The sequence below is a fragment of the Danio rerio genome, chromosome 16, assembly GCF_052040795.2.
Source record: "Danio rerio strain M-AB ecotype USA chromosome 16, GRCz13ab, whole genome shotgun sequence".
Lineage (NCBI taxonomy): Eukaryota > Metazoa > Chordata > Actinopteri > Cypriniformes > Danionidae > Danio > Danio rerio.
This window is the reverse complement of record NC_141036.1, coordinates 44,728,575-44,754,944: the sequence shown is the minus strand read 5'-3', so window position 1 is coordinate 44,754,944 and position 26,370 is coordinate 44,728,575. Positions and strand designations below refer to the sequence as shown.

The 26,370-nt window shown below is 36.8% G+C and overlaps 1 long non-coding RNA gene across 3 annotated transcripts in view; it reads left to right on the top strand.

Annotated features, from left to right (window-relative positions):
• The window catches only part of LOC147833446 (uncharacterized), a 165,252-nt gene that overhangs the window by 94,274 nt on the left and 44,608 nt on the right, over positions 1 to 26,370 (top strand). For 2 of the 3 annotated variants that reach the window (XR_015511958.1, XR_015511957.1), the window contains one exon: positions 15,429 to 15,523. The exons of the other annotated variant lie outside the window; for it this stretch is intronic. This is a non-coding gene — a long non-coding RNA (uncharacterized LOC147833446). The remainder of the gene's footprint in view (positions 1 to 15,428; positions 15,524 to 26,370) is intronic. 3 annotated transcript variants of the gene reach the window in all.

Genomic DNA, 26,370 nt, shown 5'->3' with positions numbered 1-26,370 from the left:
GGAGGGATACGAGATCAGGTATTTCTCGAGAGCCCCCAGTTAGTTTTTTTTTTTTTTGACCTATACTTTGGCTAATATGGGGGTTCTATATGATTCAGTAAGTATGCGTTAAGTGCGTGTGGCTGTTATTACAATTCGCTCATGTACATGTTTTTAGACTGGGAGGTAACTATGGGAGGTAACAATTGCCAATTAAAACGCACCATGCTGACCAATAGTTATTGAATTAATTTTTTTTTAAATAATGTATTTATTAAATATTCAGGCAATACAGACACAACAACAAACAACTGAACAGAACATTTTTTAAATAATAATAATAATAATAATAATAATAATAATAATAATAATAGTTAAATAAACAAGAAACAAACAAACAAACAACAAAAAAAGAAACAATAAAGCAGAGATATTGCATATTCATGCATCACAATCCTTCACAAGATCTAACCTCATTAAATCAACCCTCTGATGAGTATGGAGGTTATGTTTAAACCCATATGCAACAAAAATGGATCATCTCTCATGAAAGAAAACATCTTTGCTGTGTAAAACACAAGTAGTCCAGTGGTACTGTAAATATTCAAGTATTACCTTGTGCCATAAAGACTTTGTTGGAGTTTTGTCCATTATCCAGTTCAGGAGAATACATTTTCTTACACAAAATGTCAGGAACTTGCAAAGTGTTTTTTTAATTTTTTATGTTTGTTTATATTAATCTCGTCGTTTATCTCAAGCAGCATATGCTTTTTGGTCACAACCAATATTAATAGATAAAATACCATTGATTTCTTGTTCAATAATGGCCCAGAACTTTTGAAAACTGTGAACAAGGTTTCCCTTCTCTGTTTTACATTTCAAACACATTAGTGACAACACCTCTTTAAACTTGTGCCTCTGTGAGGGAGAGATGTGAGCTTGATGTAGAATTTTCAGTTGCATTGCTTTTATACTGTTGCATACTGTACACTTAGGGACATTGCATTTTTCCAAGCTTCCTCCCATTGATCATCTGTGATTTGTATATCAAGGGTCCTTTTCCAAGGTCTCTTTCAAGGAGCCCTTATTTGAAGGATCACAATCCCTGAGGACTTTGTAGAAACAGCTTGTAGAATTGTCCCTATATGAAAAAAAGTTGTCTTTTCATAACTGAAATTTTCAAGTATTGTAGTGTATTTTTTCACAAAGTCACAAAGTTGCAAGTAGCGAAAGAAAAAAAAAACTTGTCGGGGAATGTTATATTTATTGGTCAATTGGTCAAATGACATTAAAATATTTTCACCAAACAAGTCGACATCTCCGCAATTGTAGGACATTTTAAAATACGTTAAAATACGTTTGTTTAAAATTTGCAATTTTTTAAGTACTGTTTGCTCATTTTAAATAAGCTAATTTAATCATTTAATTGAATTATTACTCAATCCATATTTGTTGAATTTAAATAGTAATATTGCTTGTAATCTGTTACCTCAATTTTGTTGAGTAGATATAGGGTATTATGTTTTTACAGTGTGGCTCAGCATTGCTTGGCCTCCTAATGGCTGCTTGCAGCAATATTTATTTATTAGTATATTATATTATTATTATTATTATTATTATTATTATTATTATTATGACAATGTAATATTAGAAAATGAACATTTTAGTTATTAAATATTATTGAATTATTAAAATTTTTTTAATAAATCATATTCAAATAAAAATACATTATTAATAATAATAATAATAATAACATTCATTATTATTATTTTAATTATAGTAACTATATTAACTATATTAATAAATTTATAGTAACTGTATTAATTTATTTTTTAACTAAAATTTATTTTTAAAATTTGAATTAATGTATTTAAAAATGATTCATTCAATATTATTTAAGAACTAAAATCTTAATTGTCTAATATTTTAAACTGTCATAAACTGAAAAAAATAATAATTGTATTTACTACATTTTTTTTTTTTGTGGTTGCAAACAATTTCTATGAGTTGAATTTTATTCATTCATTCTTTTTCTTTTTGGCTTAGTCCCTTAATTAATATGGGGTCGCCACAGGGGAATGAGCTGCCAACTTATTCAGCAAATGTTTTACGCAGCTGATGTCCTTCCAGCAACAAACAACCCATCTCTGGGAAACATCCATACACACTCATACACTACCGACAATTTAGAAAAATGGGTTGAATTTAAACAATCATATTACATTTAGTTAAGTTGTTTGTTTAAATTAAGTCCATATAAATTTTTTGCTACCATTTACCTTACAAAATTGTAGTAAATCCAATTAATCATTTTACTCAGGGTATCTTATCCTCATCAAATAAAAGGGATTAGAATTATTACACATGTAAGTTCACTGCAAGCACCTCCATCACTAATAAAGCTTTTTTTTAAACAGGCTGAATGTGACTAGTACTATTATAAGTAAAACAACAACGTGGAACCCTTATATTACTCATAGGTGTGCTGTGTTTCATGATATCTAGTCACTTGTGTTTTAAACAAAAAAACTTGTCAAAAAGTCTTGTCAAAGTCAAAGGTTAGATATTTCAGAGGGCACTAATCAGGCCGTGTTCTCAATTTCCTCGCCATCGTTTCTTCCTCTCACCTATAGCAGCTGCGATCTGTAAGTCTAGCCTTGCACTGTAACGCTGCATCCCTTTCATCTCGTGTCCTCATTAGCATTGCAAAAACTTGTGTGTAGTTAAGACTGCTCACGGAGAAGGGGCTGGCCAGGCAAAGAGGGAATACTCGTGTAGCAGTCCAATAAATATCAGGTCTGCATTTATTGGTTCTGAAGCATATTTGCTGTTTGTTGGGAACACTAAACCAAGGAAGGGCCCTGGCGAAGTGCTGGGGTGGTGCTCCTTTCTGGGTCAGTGAGAACACTGAGGAAATCCACCATGACATTAACAGGCTGCTATAGGAAGTGTTGTTGGATTAAACCAACGTAGCGCTGGCGGGCCGGCTGGAAAGGCGGGGGTTGGGAAATCATGGAGGTTGGGGCGAGGGTTTGATCTCGGCGAATTTTGGCTTGGATGCCTATGATGTTAATTTGGAAGCCCTGACCACAAGGGTCTCTGTTAGCGAGAGGTGACTCATAGGTGTGGCCCGGTTCCTGTCCCTCTTTGCGGCACAATTATGCCCCAGGCACAAGGCGGGTCATTGAGTGGAGACGACAGAGTGTACGGGTGAATCACTGATGGCTGAGTGCCGAGTGTCTGCTAATCTTGCTTTCAAAAACCTTGAGTTTTCATAATCTGTTTCTCTAGAATAGAGATGCCCAAACTAGGGCCCGTGGGCCAAAGTTGGTCTGTCGTAACTTTGATCTGAATAAAGTGTTGGTAATCAATCAGATTTAAAATACTCGAGCAAATCAAGGTCCAGCTTGAATAGTGTAATCAACATTGAACTCCCTTGTGTTATGAATGGGATTGATGATGTTTTTACTGTAAATTCATGATAACAAAAACTGATACTGCATTAGTCAACACAATTTAAAGTAATGTTTTCTAGTTATTTTTAAATATTCAGAAATAGATTTTGAGATTATCCATGGCAACTTTAATGTAATACAGTTTGTTATATTTGTACAGCCCTCAGTTAAGTTTGGATTTGGCCCTTTATAAGCAAAAGGTTGGGCACTTCGCTTTAAAGCTTGTGTTACCCATACACAATGTCCAGTGCCACTATTGTTTTTAAAAAAAATTTTTAGGGACTTTTTTTTTTATAGTTCCTAACTATTATCTGAACAAAAAGGCTTTTCGGCATGTTTTCACCTCAGCATGATGTTCGTTTTCACAAATATTTCTACTATTGGAAGGAATGCCACCTCAAAGCCTGCGGGCCCTATCATACATCCCGCGCAGTGTGGCGCAAAACGCTGCGCAATAGTCTTTTGGTAGTTTCAGCTTGGCGCAAGAGTCGTTTTGAGGCGTTGCGCTACGCTGTTTAAATAGCAAATGCATTAGCGCTCATTAGTGCACCCATAGACGTTCTGGTCTAAAAAGAAAGGCGTTCTGAGGCGGACCACTGGCGCGTTGCTATTTTGAGAAACTATAATAGATTTTTCATTAGACCAAAACTAACCCAGTCTAACTGCCTAATATGCACAAGAGAGCAATAGGCAAATATCTTTACATATGAAAAAAAAATAAATATTAAGGATATATATAGGATATAATAAGAATAGATATAGGATATAAATATAAAGGATTAAAATATTACAAAACATATTATTTTCTAGCTTACATAAATATGAAAATCACTGCTTTTATGTCTTCTTCATCTCGGGAGGCTTTTTTAGTTCATTCATAAAAATTTGCTTTTGTATAATGTTATTATTATTAGCAGTATTATTTAACATATCCATATTTATATTTGTTTTTATTAAAAACAAGCTTAGATCTGCCCACCTGTCAGGTTTTAGACCATATGGGGCATGGCAGGTGTATTTGAAAATAACTCAGTATTTTGACCACACTTGGTCATTATTGTTCACTTATTCGTTTGCTAGAAATTAGAACTGAATTTAGAAATAGTTTTGAAACAAATCTTTGCGCTTAACAAACGAAATTAATTATTTATTGGCTAATTGATGTCTGTGCATAAAGGTTTCCCTATCCAAGAGTGAATGTGAAAGTAGTTCCAGTATCTCTCATTCTCACGCAGTAGATGCTCTGTTTAACAGTTTTCTGTTGAAAAACTGTCAACTGTTTGCTTGTGAAATGCTCATTTTTTCCACTTAGACTTACTTTGCGTCCTGTAAATAGCGAATGCGCTCTTGGCGCGACGCAGCTGGGTCTTAAAGCAAATGGGAGATGAGACTCGAATTGGTTTATTCTCAAAACACACCTATAACTCATTAAGAAAATAAACTCACCCCTATTAGCCCATGCGCCTTGGCGCAAAGCGCATTTTCTCGTCCGTAAATTAGCAAAAATTCGTTCTGACACGCCCTGAATTGCGCCCTGCGTTTTGCGCTCTGCGCATGGACCGTCAAAATAGAGCCCTGGGTCTTAGTAGGGCTGTGCAATTAATTGAAAATTCTGTTTTTATTCTGATTTTGGCTTCTTACTATTATGAAAAAAACATTACTTGAGATAAAACGCTTATTGCATTATATACCGCCCCCTTTCTAGTTGTACACATTTGTTGCTCTGCAAAGCGCAGTTCCACGTGAAAATGACTAAAAGCATGTAACTTTTGCAGCGCGAGATGCACATCATTCATTAATGTAGCCTACATTCGAATCATTCATGTTTTTAAAAGCGCGAAAGAGATTACATGTTGTTGTTAGCAGTCAGCGTCAGAGACGATTAGAGCACATCTAAAGCCATGTTAATGTGAGCGATTTAATGGTCAAAAACATGCAAATTTGCGTCAAAACACTGTGTTTAGTGATTATTTATATTGATCCTCATTTATGTTATATACAAACGAGTTGAGAATTAAAAGACACGTGAAACCATAAATCAGAACGGTACTGCTCTTAAAGTGACAGTGTGCAATATTCCTTCTGCCAACTGTATTAAACATTAATCAAACAACAAAATGAAAAAAATCAATCAGACGCTAAAAGCACAGTTTGTTTCATATTTTTATTCTATTGTATTTATTTCCCCTTTCTAATTTACAGGGAGGAAAATAACTATACATCTACAGTTGAAGTCAGAATTATTAGCCTTCCTGCATTATTAGTGGCCCTTTTCCCCCAATTTCTGTTTAACTGAAAGATTTTTTTCCAACCCTTTTTTAAACAATAGATTTCATAAGTCATTTTTAATAACTGAGTTCTTTTTTATATTCCATGATGACAGTAAATAATATTGTATTAGATATTTTTTAAGATACAAGCATTCAGCTTAAAGTGCAATTCAAAGGCTTGATTAGGGTAATTAGGCAAGTCATTGTATAACAGTAGTTTCGGCTGCAGACAATCAAAAACTTATACTGCTTAAGAGGTCTAATAATATTAAAATAGGTTTCAAAATATTTAACATTGCTTTTATTCTAGCCAAAATAAAACAAATAAGACTTTCTCCAGAAGAAAAAATAGTATAGAAATACTGTGAAAAATTCCTTGCTCTGTTAAATATCATTTGGGAAATATTTATCTAAAAAAATTCACAGGAGGGAAAATAATTTTGACTTAAACTGTAATCGTTTTGAGTACTCTGGATTCCAATTATGACCAAAATAATCATGATTAACTGAAAATTGTGTTCTCGATTGAACTAATGACTAGTTCATATAGGCAACTACCAAACATAAGTGGGTACAAGAGATGCTTTTTTTGAATGCATGTTAATACCAGGTGGTATAATGATATATTTAGATGACCACTTGTTATTGGATCACTGAAAATGCATGTTACTACAAATAATGCGTACAATTTCATTTTCTAAATATTTGAGATGTCATATTTTAACTAGACCTCATCCATCAAATAAAGTGATTTATTGTTATTCCATATTTAAGTTTAAGCATAATTCAACTTTTGTTTAAACAGGCTGACAAATCAAATTTAGTTCTCAGTTAACTAATGGCTTGTTCCTATATTGCATGGTTTCTCTAACTACCAAACACAAGTGATTACAGAAGATGCTTTTTCTTTATACCAGGTGGGAATGGTAAGGTTTTTCAGCTTAATACTTGCAATTAGATCACTAAAAATGCATGTTTAATACCAGCTGGAGACAGGCTGTTAGAAACCAGTTTCACCTAATATGTCAAAAATATGTATGCAAAGCCAACATGATTATTTGAAACCCCATTCATGCACAGGGTTTGATAAATGATGCTTAAAATGCTAAGTGACTCTACATTTTTAAGCAAAATGGCATCAAAACCTAGTGTTTTCTTCTGCTTCCCCTGTGTTCCCCTGCATTCTTTTAAAGGCAAACAAATAAAAAGAGCTGGATATGGAATTGAAATGGGAATAATAATCATATGTTACACTGACAGATACAGTAATTATGTAACCAAGGCTGTTGGATTAATAAACCATACTTGCATAACTTCAGTTGTGGCTCAAATACCACTTTTTTGGAAATCTCCTGTTCTATCAAACTCCAGGGCCTTGTTGAAAAAAAAAAAAAATCATTCATTCATTCATTTAAAGGGACTAAAAGAAATACATTTATTTATCAAGTTTCATAGATTTCTAGTAGGTTACACCTACCAGCATTCTTCTAAATATCTTATTTTGTTCCAAAATGAAGAAGAAAAACTCTTAAAGATAAAGGTTTAAAACCAAATGAGAGAATAAATGACGAGGTTGCCAGTTTTCATTTTTGGATGAACTCTTCCTTTACGTTGCTCTTTGTCATTTAACTTGGTCTCAAAAAACTGGAATGTTCCGGAAGGAGCTCACGGAAGCGAGGCTATCAACTCACCAGCCCCTCCACAGCCTTTCTCCCACCCGGCCTGCTCGCCGCCCAGCATCCGAGGTGATGATTTCAGTTTGATAAGGCCCACGAGGGTCCGGGGCTCTGGCGAGAGAGTCTAGAGGGAGAGAGAGCATGGGGGCCTGTAGGCTTGAGTAGCCGCCCCCTCATAGCTGTCTCTCATCACGCCATTGACCCCCCAGGAAGCTTTAGATGCCAGGAGCGGTTTCATAATTCTCTTATCCCGACGAATCTGCCAGATAAGCTAGGAGGAGTTGAAAGTGTAAACGGAGCACCACAGACCTGGAATCCTGTTGCAGGATCATTCTTTACCAGCCCGCCAGCAGCGTTTACAGCCGGCATCCTCCCCCTGTGTAGACATAGAAGTACGGCTGCAGGTCTGCGCTTTTCAGTCTCTGTGTGTGTGTGGCGGGCCTCTGTCCCTTCGGCCGTTCCTACAGCCCTCATCAGGACCTTTCCGCTCGCCCTGCTCAGATAGTCGGAAATTTGATTGATCTGTGAAAAAAAGAAAGAGGGAGCGAAAAGCTTTGGTCACATCCTGTGACCGGTGCTGATTTCCTTTGCCTGAATGCAGCCCTGGAGTATATCTCGGGCTCAGTGTCATGTTTGTATATGTTTCTAAAGATCACTAGGAAAAGTGAGTGGTATTGGGGGGGTGGCGAGGGCAGACCTGTGCTAGTTTAAAGCATGGCCCTTTCTCTGACATAAATCTGTGTCATGGAGAACGGATGTAGCTACTGGGGAATGCGTTAATTGATCCACAGATCACATGAATCGTACGATGGTTTAAAACCTTTAAAACCTAAAACCTTAAAAGTACTTGGACAACTATTGTGTACAAAATGTTATAAATGAGCATTTAAATGTACAGTCTGATAGGCATTATAATGATTTTAGCTTTGTTTATGGGTCTTCTTTTGGATAAGTGTCTGATTAAGAAGGTACTTTGACTGCACAGTTCAAAAAATCCTTGTTTCCTTGCTTAAAACAACCCAAGACATGGGTTTTGCTTACCTAAAGCCCTGGTCAGATCACAAGATTTTGGAGAGGCGTCTGGCTAAAGACCTGGTGCCGTGCAATCTGGGCTGCATTCAATGCTTTTTAATGGGCTCATCTAACCCCACCCCTAACCCTACCCGTCACAGTGACGTCACTAGCTCCATTTGAGTGTGTTGTGTCTGACATTGCATCGCTGGGTGATGCAGTCTCAGCTTGCACCATAAAGGCTGCATCCAGATACTATTGAGATTTTGTGATGATTTCGGCACAATTTCCTTGACATAGGGTATTGTAGGGAGTCGTAAACGGCAAATGTGTGTCGTGACACAAGATTCAATTGTTTCTTCTCGTGCAACGTGGCATAGTTCACGACAACCGATACTTTAGCCTCTTTCACACATACAGACCTTTCCAGAAAATTACTGTAAATTTTCAGGAAAGAGAAGTTGTAACATTACTGGTAATTTGCCGGAATGCTGCGCTTTGTGAACGCAGAGGGAAATATGCTGGAAAGATGTGTTCACTTTTACAACTTGCTGACGTGAGACGTCTACTCCAGCCAGTCAGAGCATTCAGACGCATTCACATCTGCGCTGTTTATAAAAATAAAAGCCCTTGAATATTTTTGCAGACACATTTAGTTGTTAAATGTAAGTCAGATAATGTTTACACCCGTCACCCTACACCCGTCTCACGGCTCGGTTCTGTTACGATTATCATGCCATCCATTCGATTTAATTTGATATCTCGTTGCTCTTCTTCTGTAAGTGTCAGTGAAAGAATGTCCGGAAAACACACACGCAGTGAAATTGTGCACAGTTTCTGTGTTTTCAAGTAGTTGGGAGTGTTTTAAATACTCGTGCTTGCTCCCTCGCCATAGTAAGCTACCGTGACAAACCGCATATAACATAAATGACATCATACATAATAACCGGTTATGATCTATTACAGAACCGATACAGAATTGTCTGCTTCTGCATCGTGGTGCACCAAAGAAACAATTAATTTTGACACCCCAAGTTTCTATTTTCCTTCCTAATGCCAACTGTGAAAAAATGATGGATAATATGCTTATGATAAACCACTGTTTGTTAACCTTCAAGCTCTGCTTCAGTTGCTTGACGCATGTGCATGTTAAAGTTGCAGTAGGTGATCTGCGGCAATGCTGACCGGCTAGCATAAATGAAACACAGTCCCACTCCTGCCGTACAAAACTATGCCTCCTGAAATACAAGCGCACCTTAAAGATGACAGCAGAACCCTTACTCATCGACTAGTTCTTGGCTGATGGCGTGCAGGAATTACACTCATTACTGAGCCATACTTACATGCTATTTCTGACGGAATATTCAGAGTAGCATGGTAAACAATATAGGTATGATATGATAATGATAATTTCTCAGTTATTTCTGTGGGTTTTGCTGTTAATTCGTGGATCAAGTAATCAAAAAACAGGCTGCATATTGACTAATGGGTAGGTCTTGGGTGGATAAGATTAATCATTGGTTAAGCAAACTTTAACTAGCTTCTCTACAATATTAAATCTGAGTTTACACAGGAATCAGAGAGTGAAATTCAACACCTTTTAAGACCTTTTTAAAGACTCTTTCCATATATTTTAAGACTTTATAACCACTTTAGGTGGCAACCAGAAACACTGGCAAGATTTTAACTTACAGTTTATTTACTAAATATTAATGTAAGAGACTAATCCAAAAATAAACATTAATTATATACTGAATACAAATATTTTAAATCTACTTAATTCAGCAGGTCTGTGCCTATAGAGTTACTGGTTACTGCAGTAAACAAAGCAGCATGATGTCAAATCTTAAAGAATTTCATTGATTTCTTAGACTAAACAGCATCCTGATATTCAAGGGTTAAATTTGGGCAAACTTTAGCATACAACCACACATTACATAATCAAAAATTATAACATATTTTATACTTTGCAAAATAGCATTTAACCTTCCTGTCATGTTCGGGTCAAATCCGACCGATTTACAACCTAAAACACTCATAAAAATTGTGTTTTACATCTGATTGCTTTAAAGGGCCATGAAACTCCCTCGTTTCAGCAGGGTGTTTTCACACCTCTACTTTGGAAAAAGGCAGAAAAGTGGGCGTGTCCAGCTATGTTTAGGGGGGAGTGTCGGAGGAAGAAAAGAGGCACGGTGTGGGAGTGTCTATTTGGGCACGCGACTGTGTTTACATGGGCATCTGTAGTCGAATTATTTGCCAAATTATTAAATGATGGACTTTAACTGTCTTTCGTTTAGAGAATTCATTCATGCCCCTCGCGACAAACGAAATATTTGATTCGAGGAACTGCTGTAAGTGTTTATTTTTCATGCAATGTTTGATACCACATGGCGAATGAGAGAAAAAAAAAACTCATCATTTCCCGGAAACTTAGATGCACGCGGCAGGTAGCGTCAGAAAGCCGCGTGGGTTATTCCAGTCACAAAATGTGGTAAAAATCCTACACGAGGTTAAAGTTTGTTTGTAGTGCTAACATGTTTACACTCTGTGCAATAGTTTCTTCGATACGAACAAACTGAATAAACAAAGAGCACTGGTCGCTCACTTACCAAATCTGTAGAGACAGGACAATCACCAGCAACTAGAGCCGCGTCTTTATTAAGAGGAGAGTACAAGCGAATCTAGATCTCAGTGTTTGCAGATGAGAACAGCTCTCAGGTAAACAATAATCCTCCTTAGACACGTAAGTTAAGTTATTGTTGTCGCGCGTCGCGTACACTGTTAATCCACACGTGAGTCTGAGCTCTCACAGAGAGAAAATGAAAACAAACTTAACTGCAGCAAACTATAAAAGCAACACTTCATGCTTGTTTTGTCAATATAACCTGGCGTCTTTGTCAACTAAACACTGTGACAGTAATGAATATTAATGAAGTTGCACAATAGAGCGCGCTGATTGGTTTGAACCAAGCCTTTCTCATGCATTAATGCAACACACTGTAAGACGTAATAAGACACACTCTGGCACAGACGTCCAGTCTGCACGCTGGAATACAACGCTATTATGTCATGACCGTGACGCAGCTTCAAAAATTCGTTTCAAACCGGAAGTACGAATTTGCTTGAAATAACGCAAAAACAACCAATTTACACTTTTTAGTGAAATATAGGTGTCCTAATAGTGTTTTTAGCAGTGTGGGACACATATACGACTGTCAACAGCTCAAAAAATGTGTTTTGGTATTTCGTGACCCTTTAAGTCTTTATGATATCCTCCACTCTATGCATTGAACATATAAAAGGGATGACCACTGCTTTCATTGAATTGAGTGTTTTAATCAACCTTTTTACACTTGTGGTGTTCCCGGTCAAAAGTGACAGTCATAGAAAATGAATGGATATCCAGACTATATTCATTCATCAAACCATACAAATTTTGATTTTGATTTGATTTGATTTGACGGAATGAAAATTCAAGCACTCGGTACAAAGGAAAGCATACAGTTAGTTTGAGCTTTGCCGGTTGATAAATCATTCAAATGGATTAAATTTTCTATTTCTTTGTTGAGACCTTGAGATAGTTTTTTAGCGAGCAGTCTCTTGATAATAAAAACAAAGTATTTTGATTTATGTCTTCTATTGTTCATTTTGTAATACATTTTCATGGCATATTTGTATTTTCACTGCAGTTATTTTATGTCTAATTCTATAATCTAATGTTAATCACTACTTTAAAACATTATTCACAGCTAAGAAATGTTAAATAACAATTTGGTGAAGAAAAATATTTTTTTGTTCTCATTTAAAAGAAGTTAAAACAGACTGGACACATTTGACCGGTTACACTAAAGTAAGGGGTAAGACGTAAACATGAAAGGAGGGTTAAGATTTTTTTTCTATAATTTTTAATACTTTTTAGGGGCCTTATATATATTTAAAAAAAATGCTGGGTTCCACACAATCCATTCATGCTGTCCCAACACAAATTGATTATTTTAACTGAACACTTTTAACAAATTTATGTGGATTGAACATAAATATATAAAATTAAGTTGTCCCAATGAAATCTCAAGAATTGTGTTGTTTCAGCTCATTTTATTTAAAATGTTATTAAAAAGTTCAAAAAATATTTTAAGCAATTTTATTTGACAGACTGGCACAAATATGCAGACATCATTCTCACAACGAGTCTCTGAGTTCTCTCAGCAACTCTTGTGACTGCTTTAGGAAATAACGTTTGTCGTTGACGTCACAAGTTGACTGATCATGAAGGAACTGGCACATGCCCACAACAAGTTTATTAAGACAAAATCACATAATCTGACATGGTGACTTCAGTAGGTGGTTCATTCCGCTGTGGTGACCCCTGATAAAAAAAAAAGGGACTAAGCCGAAGACAATAAAAAAAAATATATTGAATGGTTATTTTAGTAACCGACAATAAAAATCATGTGATCATGTGATCACTAATACACAAATGGATCATCAAAATAAAGTGTTACCATTTTTTTTTACTGCTGCCCCTTTGCCCTCAGTATAATGAATGCTTCCTCGAAATTCCCACTTCTCACTCATCACTCCTCCCTCTTCAGTCTGATGTAAATGTGCTCCCATAACATTGCAAAGTCCGTTTGCGTATGATGCTATGGGTAATAGGTGGTTCCTTATGTGGTAATTGGTGTTTAGAGGTGTAATTTTAGATGTTCTTCTGTTACAGCATGTAATTAGCTTTTATACCACCTGAGGTAATGTGACTCACCTCTTTAGAAGCCGCTGATGTGTTTGATGAGTCGGAAGTTGACAGAATCCTCCACAATCAGAGCTTTACCTTTATCTGCTGTCCAAACAACTCGTGATTCACAAACAAACCTTTTATTGTTTTATTGTTCACACATCTGACTATAGATGCCAATGGATTTGAGTTTTGAATTTCATTTTTTCAGATGTCCTTTTCCAATGCTCTTGTACTTTGCTGTTTTAGCAGGCCTAGATTATAGAGTGTCACATTTCTTGGATATCACAGTAATACAGTAATGGCTTGGCATGAGAGGAGTCTCCCTTTAATTATGCTTTCCCAATTTTGCAAGGGCTGTGTTTTTTTCTACTCTTCTCTTTATCTATTCTTTCAGAGCTGTCGCTGTCTCTTTCCTTTCATCTTTGTTCCCGCCTGATTGTGGGCTGGTGTGAATTTGAGGGTACGGTGTGGAGCAAAGCTAAATAACATGCTTGGAGTCTAAGTCTCTTACACGCTACACTCTTTATGTAATGAGACTTCAAAACCAAAGTTTCTTTTCTCCCAGGCATACACACAATGTCTATCTGGTCATCCTGTGATTCATTTGGGACGTGTCAAAGCAGTCACCTCTTCTGGCCTGGGGATTATCACTAACAAATTCCAATCTGATGTGTCCTCGGTTGGTTGGTTGGTTGGTTGGTTGGTTGGTTGGTTGAGTTGGCTGCAATATTAGTTTTGTGGACTTTATTTTATGGTTTTTACATTTTTTATATGTTTATTAGTTTCCATGATGGTAATGAAGAAGATTATTGGAGTGGTTTTAAAGTCATCTGGCTCACTCTTGTGTAACTACATAAAAATAAACACACACTGCTAAATGGGACCACTTTAACCATTTTAAGTGCTACGTTGAACTTACAAAGAACCAGTAAATGGATCTTTAGGGTGGTTAAAGTACTACAGTTGAAGTCAAAATTATTAGTCCTCCTGTGACAATTCTTTTTTAAATATTTGATGATATTTCACAGACCAAGGAAATTTTCACAGTATTTCCTATAATAGTTTATCTTCTTGGAAAGTCTTACTTTTTTAACTTGGCCTGGAATAAAAGCAGTTTATAATTTTTAAAACAATTTTAAGGTCAATTTAATAACCCCCCTCAAGGTATATACATAGTTTTAGATTATTTTGTCCAATAACCTAATTAACCTACCTTGCCTTGTTAACTTAATAACCTAATTAAAACTTTTAAATTTTCATCATCGTAAAGACAATAGAAATTACTTATCAGTAATTAGTTGTTAATGATTAGTGGTAACATATGTTGAAAAAAACCTTTTCTTCGTTAAATTGCACTTGGGAAATATTTCAGTTTTATTTTTTAAATATTTAAGTTTAGTTTAAAACTTTATTAATCCCCTTGAGGCAATTCATTCCTAATATTTCTCACTAATATATATATACATAATTTTTTTAAAAGAGCTCCCTGCTAAAAGGTTCTTTGTTGTATCCAAAATGTTATTTCATGCCATCTCTACAAAAACAATTTTGGAAGTTAAATTTTTATTTTTAAAAGGTTTTCCTAAACCAGGCAAGTCAACTGGTGAGATGCTCGGGGATCAACCGGTGTGTTTCCCAAACAACGACATGACTCGCGACTGAGCTATCATAATAAACAGTGACGAGTGTTTGCCAAAACTGTAGTAACTGTCGCAGATCATTTGAGTCAAGTTAGTTATAATGTAAAACGTCCATAATGATGCTCCAAATGGGGTGGAGTAAGAACGTTAAAAAAACAACAGTTCACCTATAGCTTTTGTCATGAGTCACGTCTGTGTTTAAAATGGCAAATGATTTCAAAGTGCACCGGAGGGAGTGCAATTATCAATATTAAGATCGCTAAAACTGAACTCTAAAAATACTTTGAAAGCAAATTACACCTAAGAGAGATTACTATAATTTTTAAATTTAAAACAAATTTTAAATGTTGGAAGGTTCGAAAAAGAATAGTGCATCGTGGGGATAACTGGAAATAGGACACAACCAGCAACTACGCTTTTAACTACAGCTCTAGAGGTGTAGTTGCAATTGTACAAGTTTGCGACGCAATTTGCGAATGTTGGTTGAAACGATGGATTTGGGAAATGCCAAATTAACAAATTATGTTTGTAACAATGCAACTTGCGACCTTTCTTGGCTAATCATGGTTTTTGGAAACGCACCCCTGGTCAGATGTTTCTTACTGCTATCTAGGAGAAACCGGAATCTAAGAAAATCTCATGTTTGATGTTCTGGTCTACAGGAGGGCTTTACCTCACTCTAACTCACAGTTGATGAGCCAGTAGAGGAGGAGTCTTCTCTTACACAAGGGATGTCTGAGGGAAGCTAGCCTCATTGGTAAGACTCCTACTCTTTTCTTGTTCCAGTGAGAGAACATTGTGACGGTGTAATTCTGTTTGGATAGAAAAACCTGGAGGCCTTTCAGTAAAAAAAAAATCAAACAAATCATTGCCTAAGCATCTATGAGGATTGGCCAGCTCACCTCTCTCCAAAAGGTTGATCTGTCCTGTCTTAGAATGTACATTAAAATAATTGTCTTTTCATAAGGGATCTACTTCAATTAATCTCTTCTTTTATATGTAAAATCCCTTTCCTCTAGTAAACGCCATTCCAATTGTATGTTTACAAAAACAATTATACCTTGACATTAAGTGTTCGTCATTCACTTTCACATACATCCGCACTCTGAAGTAAACTCTGAAGTTTGTTACAAAGCGAGTAATGCACATACCTCCAAGACCCGAGTGCATATGGAGCCCAGCAGCCCCATTAGGTCATCTGCACGACCCTGGGCGAGTGAGGGTCTGCTCTTGATCACATGTCCATCTTCATAAGCTTGTCTGCTTATTAAAGCGTTTTAGCGGCTGTGTTCAGAACCGATAAATCAGTGGTGTAATATAGGGGCATGTTAGCACAGATAGTAGCCTTCTCAGTTACCTCCCTTAGGAGGGAACAAGCCCATTCCTCAGGTCTTAGTTCAAATCAAAAAAGCTGTTGCAAAAGGGGGCCCTCAGACCTCAGTTAGAAGTAATGCATGTTGATCAAAGGATAGCTGGCTACAAGATTGGTTCATCCGGCCGGGATCAATTTTTCATCTGGGATGCTGTGATGTATTCGCATCTGCATGTGTGTGTGAGCGAGCGAGTGAACGTGTACCGCCGTGGCAGGTGTGTTGAAGTGTGTACTCCGAGGTGGAGCGGAGGGCACTTTTTCATTATGAACCTGCACATCTGTGTGTATGTGTGTTTTTTTGTGTGTATGAGCTTGCATGTGTTTAAGCGAGCCAGCAAGAAATGGACCGGGGGCCATTTTTGGGGTGAGGTCTTTTTGTTATTGCTTAGTGGATAGTTCCTGCTAGTACTGGGGCTTCTTGTGTTTGCTTTGGGGAGTGCTTCCATATGCAAGGCCCCGCCGAGACATCTGGCTGAGAGCGAAGGAGATCAGCCACATTTGGACACCTATACGCGGCCTCTTTGCTTTTGTGGAACATCTCCAAAAAAGAACTGCACCTGCCTTCTCGATCGCCGTTGTTGTGTCTTGCACATGCACAGCATTCACGGTTTAATTTCCACAGGGGGTTTTCTAACGCAAAGGATTTTTACATTGGTGGGGAAAGTCTGTTCCATCATGTTAAGAGTACTTATTAACACTTCCAGACTGGGGGGAACGTTCCCTGCAGGATGGAAAAGGTCTTTTAATAACCTCTTCCCACTCCACGTAGGGCTCTCTGGGGGAAAAACAGATTTAAACAATTATCAGGCTACTGTACGAGCCCAGCGCCCAGAGAACAGCCCTAAATTACAGTGCTTAAACTGTCCAAATGTATGCTGCGCTACCTCAAGGAAAGAACATGTTATGCATGACATAAATAATTGATATCAGTTCTGCTCTGACAGCACCGTTCTACGTTTAGTTTCAATCGCTTTCCCGGACTCTCCCAGATCTAAGAAGAACAATGAAACCGGTTGCACAAAACAACACAGAGAAAGCGCTGGAGAATTGTGAACTTTCTACAGATGAGACTTATGGCAAGTCACTTTTTTTCTGGGGGCCGTTCTCAAGGTTTTACTTGGGGGTTTGGAGAGGTTAGCAGGTTAAAGGGAGGCCGAGGCTGCACTGACGGACAAGAGCAAATTGATTGCATGTGGGAGGGGAAGCCTTTCTATTAAAGGTATTTATTTTAAAGATGTATTGCCGTGCCTGAGCCCATGCGCTTGCTTATTGTAAGAAGTCACTTCCAATCAGATCCCAGTGCTGGGCCTGTGGTGCGTGCCACGGAGCCATTGTCACCCAATCGCCAGGTCCGAGGCCCAATAACGCCAAATTTTCTGGCCCCTCAGGCCTCTAACTTCTTCTCCCTTCAATTCTTCAGGGCAAGACACTGGGGGGTACTCATGCTGTTGTTAACCTGTGTTTCACACCTGCTGCTCAGTGTGGGGGGGTCACAGTTCAGGCTCCTCTGAGTTTAATTTGCTTCAGGTGCCTGTACCAGGCCTCCGCTGCCCCGTGTCTTAGCCAGGAGAGCTTGGCTCTAGCACTGAAGCCTTTCGAGAGGTTTGAGGGAGAAAAGGGCTATTCTGAAAGAAAATATCATGTTATCATAAACACCGTTTGCAATTGTATCTTACCTTGCGGTCCTCTGAGGTGTTGTGTAATTTTTGCCTTCTTGGCATGCAAGGTGTGCAGAAAAGGTTTTCAGAAAATGGGTGCATGTAGAGGCTATATAGAGAATGTATAATGACTACCAGGCGCAAAATAAAAGGTCCAAGTAAGGTTGAAACTAGGGTGAATTAAACTGAGACTGAAATGTTTATTGTCTAGATTTGCTTCATATCTACATTATGGACTGATTGGTGTGTTTTCTCTGTTCAACATGGTCTTCTACACTTTTCAACGAGTGTGCACCAAACATGTGTATTACAATTAGTTAAATGACATCATTTTAAATAAAACTTTAGATAATTAGTGACTTTTTGGGTTTGATTCTGACTCTGAGTCCTAAAAGTTCCTACTCTTAAACACAATGTGCCTTAAATTTGTCTTTTTGTTTGACATATTCTTTTTTTAGGAGGTTCATCTATTTAACAGTGGTATTGTCTAATTTCTATGGAACAGCTGTGTCTATATTTTCAGTGAAAGATTATAAATTGAACAAGTCGTCTTGTCATGTTTACATTTCATTCCAGTATAAGCAGCCTGTCCATTAAATCAGCACATTTTGTCAAGCCTCTCGATATTTCTAAACTTAGAGCTGAAATTCCTGTTGAAAACGTCTCCAATTTAGTCAGCCGTCTGTGCTTGGGGCTGCAAAACATTCATCTTCATTTCACTTTTTGAATTATTCTTGCATCAGTCTGTAAGTGCTGTTTTTTTTTTTAATTTTGCCTGGAATGTCAAACTTGGTCAAGAGACTGAGACCACGCAACACAAACTTTCCTGAAATACATAATCATCGTTGGTAGGAATTAATTGTGTGGGTGTGTTTTGATACTCTGTAAGCAGAGGGAGAGAGAGAGGAAGATGAATCATTGACCTTGGAGATTAGAGCTCTATTATCTCATCTCTGATTGTTGATTGATCTGAGAGGCAGTGTCTGAATTCGGGGGCTTTTTTTCCCATGGAGATTAAACCATACTGTTTAAAGTTGTGTCAAACAACACGCTCGCCAGAGGTCAAAGGGCAACCACATAGTGGTGGCTAATGGTAGCAAATAATGTCAATCATGTCAAATGACCCGGTGGTGAGACTTGTGCCTGCCTTGAGCTGGAATGCCAGGAATGAACTCGCTAGGTGTGCGTTCATGTGGGAGAACCGTTGTCTGTTAATCTTTCTTTCTTTCTTTCTTTCTTTCTTTCTTTCTTTCTTTCTTTCTTTCTTTCTTTCTTTCTTTCTTTCTTTCTTTCTTTCTTTCTTTCTTTCTTTCTTTCTTTCTTTCTTTCTTTCTTTCTTTCACACAGAATAGATCCCTCAACACCCTGCACTCTCCATCTTAACCTAATTAAGGTTATATCACTTTGAGAATTCTCCATACTATCTCAAACCAGGTCTGTTTTTGGTATGGAGCTTTTTTTTTTCTTTTCTTTTTCTTTAGTGGTGGATTTTGAGAGAAATCGAGTTCTTGGCATATTATTAGAACAGTGAAAGATACTGTAGGCTTGCCACAGACTGGAAAACTTAAGCCTGATTTGGGGGCAGATTTGCAGGGTGGCATGGTCCAATTTGACACTTTCTGTTATAAACATCCAGCTCCATCCTGCAATGACACCTTGTGTGTAATCTTAGGCCTCTTTTAGAATGAAAACGATCCACGTCGAACTGTGATTGAAACGTGATATTTAATTAATCTTTTTTGTCATTATCTAATGACACATTCCCCGATTTTTGGTCTTTTGAATGTATTACTTGTTCTCAGGCGTGTTTTGGCTGAGCGCAAAGATAAGTCAATATATTAATTTATGTAACCATGTACACTGATTCTGCTTATTTGATTGATCGCTTGCCTTTATTTCCTATATTGTATAAACTTATTGTACGTTCTACTTTTATAATGGCCATTATTGATTATTAAATCTGATATTCAGCAAAAGAGAGGTTATGTTTCATATTTTCAATGAAAGTGAAAGCAGGCAGTTACGTCATAGGCTCCGTTTTGTTAAATATGCATACAGTGAACATGACGATCATAAAAAATATGAAGCTACAGGACGCCTCAACATTTTTGGTGTCTGTCAAGTTGTTAATATCAAAATGAAAATAGGCAGGGCCTCATATATGTTTTCATTTTATTGTTAAGATAGTGAAACAACATTGCTAGGGTAATGTGTATGATGTTATGAAGTACACTATTCCTTTTAAAGATTTACAAGATTTGTTGAGTTTTTTTTCCAAATCAAACTTGCAAAGTCTAAACTTACAAGGAAACAATACAAAACTGAACTTTGTTTAGGCTACTTAATATTGAGCAAAAAGCCCCAGTCAGATCCTCTGCTTTTAGATGTCTCTGTTTTCCCCCATCCACACTAACACAGAGCAGCAACATTTTAGAATGAAAACTGCCTCTTCAGCGGCCTTTTCAAAAAGCCCCGTTTTTGGCACTCCAGCATAGCGTGGATGGAAGGCGTAACCGTGGCAAAACTTATGCATTTTAAAATTAAACCACATTAGTGTGAACTACGGCTTACTGTCTAGTTAATTTATTTAAAGTGTTTGTTTTGAAGATTATACTTATACTAGGGCTTATACTCTTTGAGAAGTAGAAAAATACTGGGAAATGTTGTGGATTCACTATCAGGAAACTGTCATTTAATTTTCATTTGACTTTTGACTTTTTGACCCTCAGTTGAAAGTCTTTTCACCAAAATTACAGATGCTTCAACAGATTTATCAAAAAATAAATCTATATGAATCATGTGGTTTAATCAAAGTCTTCTAAAGAGGTAGAACTGCTTTATATGGTGAACAGATTAAATATATGATGCTATTTGCATATCAACTTTAATCAGTGAAAAATGTTTACATTATTCATATCTGCAAACAATGGACACTGAAGCATTCTCGATCAAAGTTTGAGAACCAATGAGGCTTATTCTTGGCTTATTTGAGCTTTTACAAGAACTACTGAGATTTTGTCTTAATTATATGTTTAATTCAATTGAAATTTATCTGTGTAGCGCTTTTTACACTTATCATTGTTTCAAAGCAGCTTCACAAAAGGTGCACATCTTTACATTACAATAAAATTAGGTTAAAGTTACAACTAAATATCAGTTATTATACATAAACATAGTTAACCTACTGTTTTATAGCATATAGTTGATGTCTATGTATACATGTTTAATGAAGTGTATTTGTGTATTTAGTGCATGTGTTGTCCTCGAAGTCCTCAATGGTTGCCATAATCTCTTCAGGTCTGGGATCTCATAAATGGTGCTGCACAATCTCTAGAGGCCTCGGGATGGGTATCTTATATTTATTCTTATATATACACACACACACACACACACACACACACACACACACACATATATATATATATATATATATATATATATATATATATATATATATATATATATATATATATATATATATATATATATCTAACAAAATACCTGGTGTATGAAGACAGGAGGAGTGTGTCCTATCCTACAGGTGGTTTGTCAAGCCTACTCACCTGCATGGACCACACTCTTGCGTCATACCGTTATGTGATGCATTGTGTATAGTTTACTAAAAAGATAGGTCTTTAATTCAGTTTTCAGCTTAGAGTGTGTCTCTGAGACTTAAGAAGTCTATTCCAGAGTTAAGGAACCATAAATGAGAAGGCTCGACCTCCTTTAGTAGACTTTGCTGTTCTGGTTTCTACCAGAAACCCTAAATTTAGAGATCTTAAAGAGCGGTCTGTATTGCAGAGAGACAGAAGGTTATATAAACAGGAGCTAGATTATTTAAAGCTTTATAGGTAAGAAGCCATATTTTATAGCCACCTTCTAAAGCAGTTCACTATAAGAGATGTTCACCTTATAAAGCAGAATTCAGCGTTAATCTTAAAACTGACCCTGTGAGCTGGATTCTGTCAGGTATGTCATCTTAAATGTTTAGCTATCCCTATGTTACTCGGGATTTGTAGATTTCTGGTTACTAAGCAATAACCTGGCAGATACGCAAATAAACACACACAGCCATGTTCCCAGAGTACCTGCCCTTCTAATAAGTGCATGACTGCAGGAAGAAAAAGGCCCCAGGTTTGAGAGGGAGAGAGAGGGAATAAGAGTGCATGTATAATGTGAGTGTGTGTGCGTTCTTAAAACTCAAAGCAGCCCCCTTGTCATGGATATGATGTATATCAGTATCACCGTTGGTAAATGGCCATTGGTATTCAGCCCATGAAACTGGAGATCAGGTGTGTGGCACACAGTTAGGATGTTAGTGCCCGTGCACACACACACACACATAAAGCTTTCATCGACTGACTACACTAAACACGGGACCATTGTACCGTCAAGCTTGTGTCATTTGAAATATGCACACTTTATTAGACTTATTTTGTTATTTATACACATTAATGAGCAAATTTGCAAATAAATTCAATGGCGTCCAGCATAAATCCACAGTTTCCTGCTGGGCTGAAAAGACTTATGGGAAGAGGAAGTGTCCCGATCGACAGCCAGAACAACAGCTCATGCACGCAGGTGTGAAGTGACAGTTTTATAAGTCAGAGAAATACCTTTCTATCTATATGTGTGTTTGCATTAGGGGGAGCATGTGTGTGTACCCAGATGCAAAGCTCAGTAAAAATTCCTTCACATCCACATGGACAAACGCACATACACATCCTACTATGTTTGATCAGTTTATGGCAGACCTTTGGCACTGAGTTAACTGTGACAGATTCATGTAAGAGAACCTGCCAGCGGCCTGGAGATTCACCACCCGACGAGAATTCTGTGTGTGTGTGTGTGTGGGTACGTTATGACACATGTGGTAAATTAATAGTCTCTTGCTTTCCATACTCTGCTAACCTGACAAATCCAATTACAAGACGAATGATTTTGTCTTGAAGTGTTTGTTTTTGTTTGCTGGAAGTTGGCTGGGAGTGAGTTCGCTTTATGTTCGTGTATGCTTGCGGTGGTCTTCCCGTAAGTGTTTCCCGTATCGGTGCTGTTTCTTGAATCAGCGGGAGATGGCTTTATTTCGAGCATTAATCAAAAGGGCTGCTTTGTTTGCCTAGAGAAAGATTTGTGTCGCTCCTATTTGAGCGTGGAGTCTTTTAAAAGACATATTTTGCAGCACGTTCATAACTAACGCTGACTTGTCTAAATAAAGCCACTACATCTTCTTTGTTGGCCGGCCTTGTCCTTCCAAGTTCCCCCATTGTTCTCAATGACAGATGGCTACTTTATCACATTAAGCCACAATGACACTCAAAAGCAAGTATTTTTACAACCTGCAAGCATCAGTGACCAAATTTAAAAGATTGCTGAATGCCGCTGTTGACCTGATTATCGGCCAGTGGACGTGTCTTCGCCAGGCAGCGGTCCTTTTAAACTCAGCGAGGTGCCAGCGAGAGAAGTTAATGAGCTTTAAGCTGCAGTGCTATGCTCCGCTCGCTCGCTCTCCCCAACTCTAACTTTCATGTCGTAGGTTATTCTGAATTTCCCAGTGCTCAGCTCACCACATGATCAGCCAGCTCAGTGTTTTTACACCTGTTAAATCTACTGAGATGTTGAAAGGCTTTTTTAAGGGCGGCTGTTTTTCAGGGAAAGGCTTTTTGTTGAATTCGGCATGGTAAAAAGACAAGGGTTTTCTTGTCTGACTACTTGTTTTGCTCGCCTATTTTGTTATTAATTTAAATCTATAAAAGTTATAAATTAAAAAAACATAATGTCTACAACTAAAACAATAGCCTGGAAAAAAAAAAAAAAAAAAAATATATATATATATATATATATATATATATATATTTTTTTTTTTTATTTTTTATATATATATATACATACAGTACACCAATCTTTATTTTGGCTAGTTGCCAAAAAACTGTCTATTTTAAATGTGATTTAAAGGGATAGTTCACCCAAAAATTTAAATTACCTCTTTTTTTAAATTCATGTGGTTTTAAACCTTTATGAGTTTCTTTCCTCTGTTACCAAAGGAGATATTTTGAAGAATGCAGATTGCAGGCACCCATTGACTTTCATACTAAGAATGACAATGGAAGTCAGTGGCTGTTTCTCAACACGGAAGTAGGCAAAGTTTGGACTTGTGTCCTTGGAAGTTCAGACTTTCCAATTTCACTTTCACTTCTCATTCTAACAGAGGGAGCGATTTGTTTGTGAATGAATCTCTGTTTTGAATGACTTGTTCAATTAGATGACAATAATAAAAGTTTCTGGAACCGCAGCATCTTGTTGTTATATTTTATTTTCATTAATTCATTCATTCATTCATTTGCTTTTCGGCTTAGTCTTTTTATGAATCTGGGGTCACCACAGCAGAATGAACCGCCAACGTATCCCGTACATGTTTTACACAGTGGATGCCCTTCCAAATGCAACCTATCACTGGGAAAATTTCATTTACATTTTTTGCTTATTTTATTCAACATAACTTATAGCTTAAGCCCAGTATTTAGTGCAAGTTGGTGCTACTTTGCTTTATGGTGAATGAAGTAAGTGACTGTAGTATCTTTAATGCACAAAAGTTCGTAACACAAAATCGTAAAGAAACTACATCTTACCTATGAAATGTAATGCCTCCAGGGGTGGACTGCCCCCCCCCCCATCCCCCCATCGCGCTCACTTTTGCCAGACCTTTAATAACTTTTCCCTGTTGAAAATGCTGCCCCTAGATGCCTCCGTGTTTTGTTTTCTTTGTTTGCTCAAAACTACACCTGTACACAGTGCTGAAGTCCAGCATCTTCACATTGGCTTTAGTCGTGACTAGTGCGGCTAAACGATATATATCCTGGGAGCACTGTACAAATGTGGCGGCGCTTTTGACGCATGCTCATGGTCCGTATACGATATCAAGCGTGTATATTTATGCAAATGGAACGGCAGTGTGCTTTATAACATCACTTACCTCACCATGAACTCACCGGTTTTACTGTACATTAACAATAAAATGATTGAATTATATAAAGCACAGCCTGATCGTTATTACTATATTGATATTAAACATCAATATTTTTGATTTAAGAAAATGTCAACATAAATCTGAAGTAAATGTGCTCTCTGCGGGAGAGGTGATCATGAAGTTGAGGCACATCATCAAAGACATGCTATCTTTGTGAAAAAACTGCCGAATGATGACTTAAACAACTACATTCTCACCTGAAAAACTCTTAAGTTTTTTTGTAACACAACAGAGGAGTATTTTTAAAACCATGTGGGTTTCCTCCTCTGCCATTAACAACCAGCATTTTTCAAAATACCTTTTGTCTTCAACAGCCTAAGTAAATGAGAGCAGAATTTTCAGTTTTGGGTGAAATATCCCTTTAAATGCTCTCAAATTGCATGACCTCATAAAATATTTAGCCACTTTGAATAAAAACATCTCCAAAATGCATAAACATTAATTGACATATTTATTTAAATTATATATATATATATATATATATATATATATATATATATATATATATATATATATATATATATATATATATATATATATATATATATATATATATATATATATATATATATATATATATATATATATATCTATATATATATATATATATATATATATATATATATATATATATATATATATATATATATATATATATATATTTATTGATTGACAGCCCTAATAACTATCATTAAATATGTTTCAGCCATATGTGGGGGTAAAGGACTGGTCACAGGAAATGAGGTAATAGTGATTGTACAGCTAGTCAAAGTGTCTAAAATGCAGTGTGTGTGTGCTTGTAAGTGTGTGTGTGTGTGTGTGTGTTGACCTGAGGGAAGCCACATGAACCCTGGAGGGGAAGAGGAAAGGAGAGAGCGAGCGGTGCAGAAAAAAGGGGGGGATTTGGCTGAAGTACGTTCTAATCCTGTGCTCAGCCAAGCAATCTCATGATGCAGAGGGCTTAGCCATGGCAGTGAAAGCAATCTAATGGCCAATGAGTAATCAACACTATTGCCTGTCCTGACTAATATAGTGAAACGGGTCTGGAAGGAGGTAAAGGGATGAAACGATTGCTGTAGACTGCACACGTTTATAGACCGGTGCTCTTACACACAAAAAAAAACAACAACAACATGTTTGTCAAGCCTATGAGCTTTAAAATTAGCTTTAAAATGTTGTTTTAAATTATAGATATTTTTTCGTTTTTAAATATCCTAAATTATGTTTAACAGAGCAAGGAAATTTGCCTGATAATATTTTATCTTCTGGAGAAAATAATATTTGTTTTATTTCAGCTAGAATAAAAGCAGTTATTAATAAAAAAAATAAAGCATTTTAAGGTCAACATTATTAGCCCCTTTAAGCTATATTTTTTCGATAGTCTACAGAACAAACCATCGTTATGCAATAACTTGCCTAATTGCCCTAACCTGCCTAGTTAACCTAATTAACATGGTTAAACCTTTAAATGTCAATTTAAGCTGTATAGAAGTGTCTTGAAAAATATCTAGTAAAATATAATTTACTTTCATCATGGCAAAGATAAAATA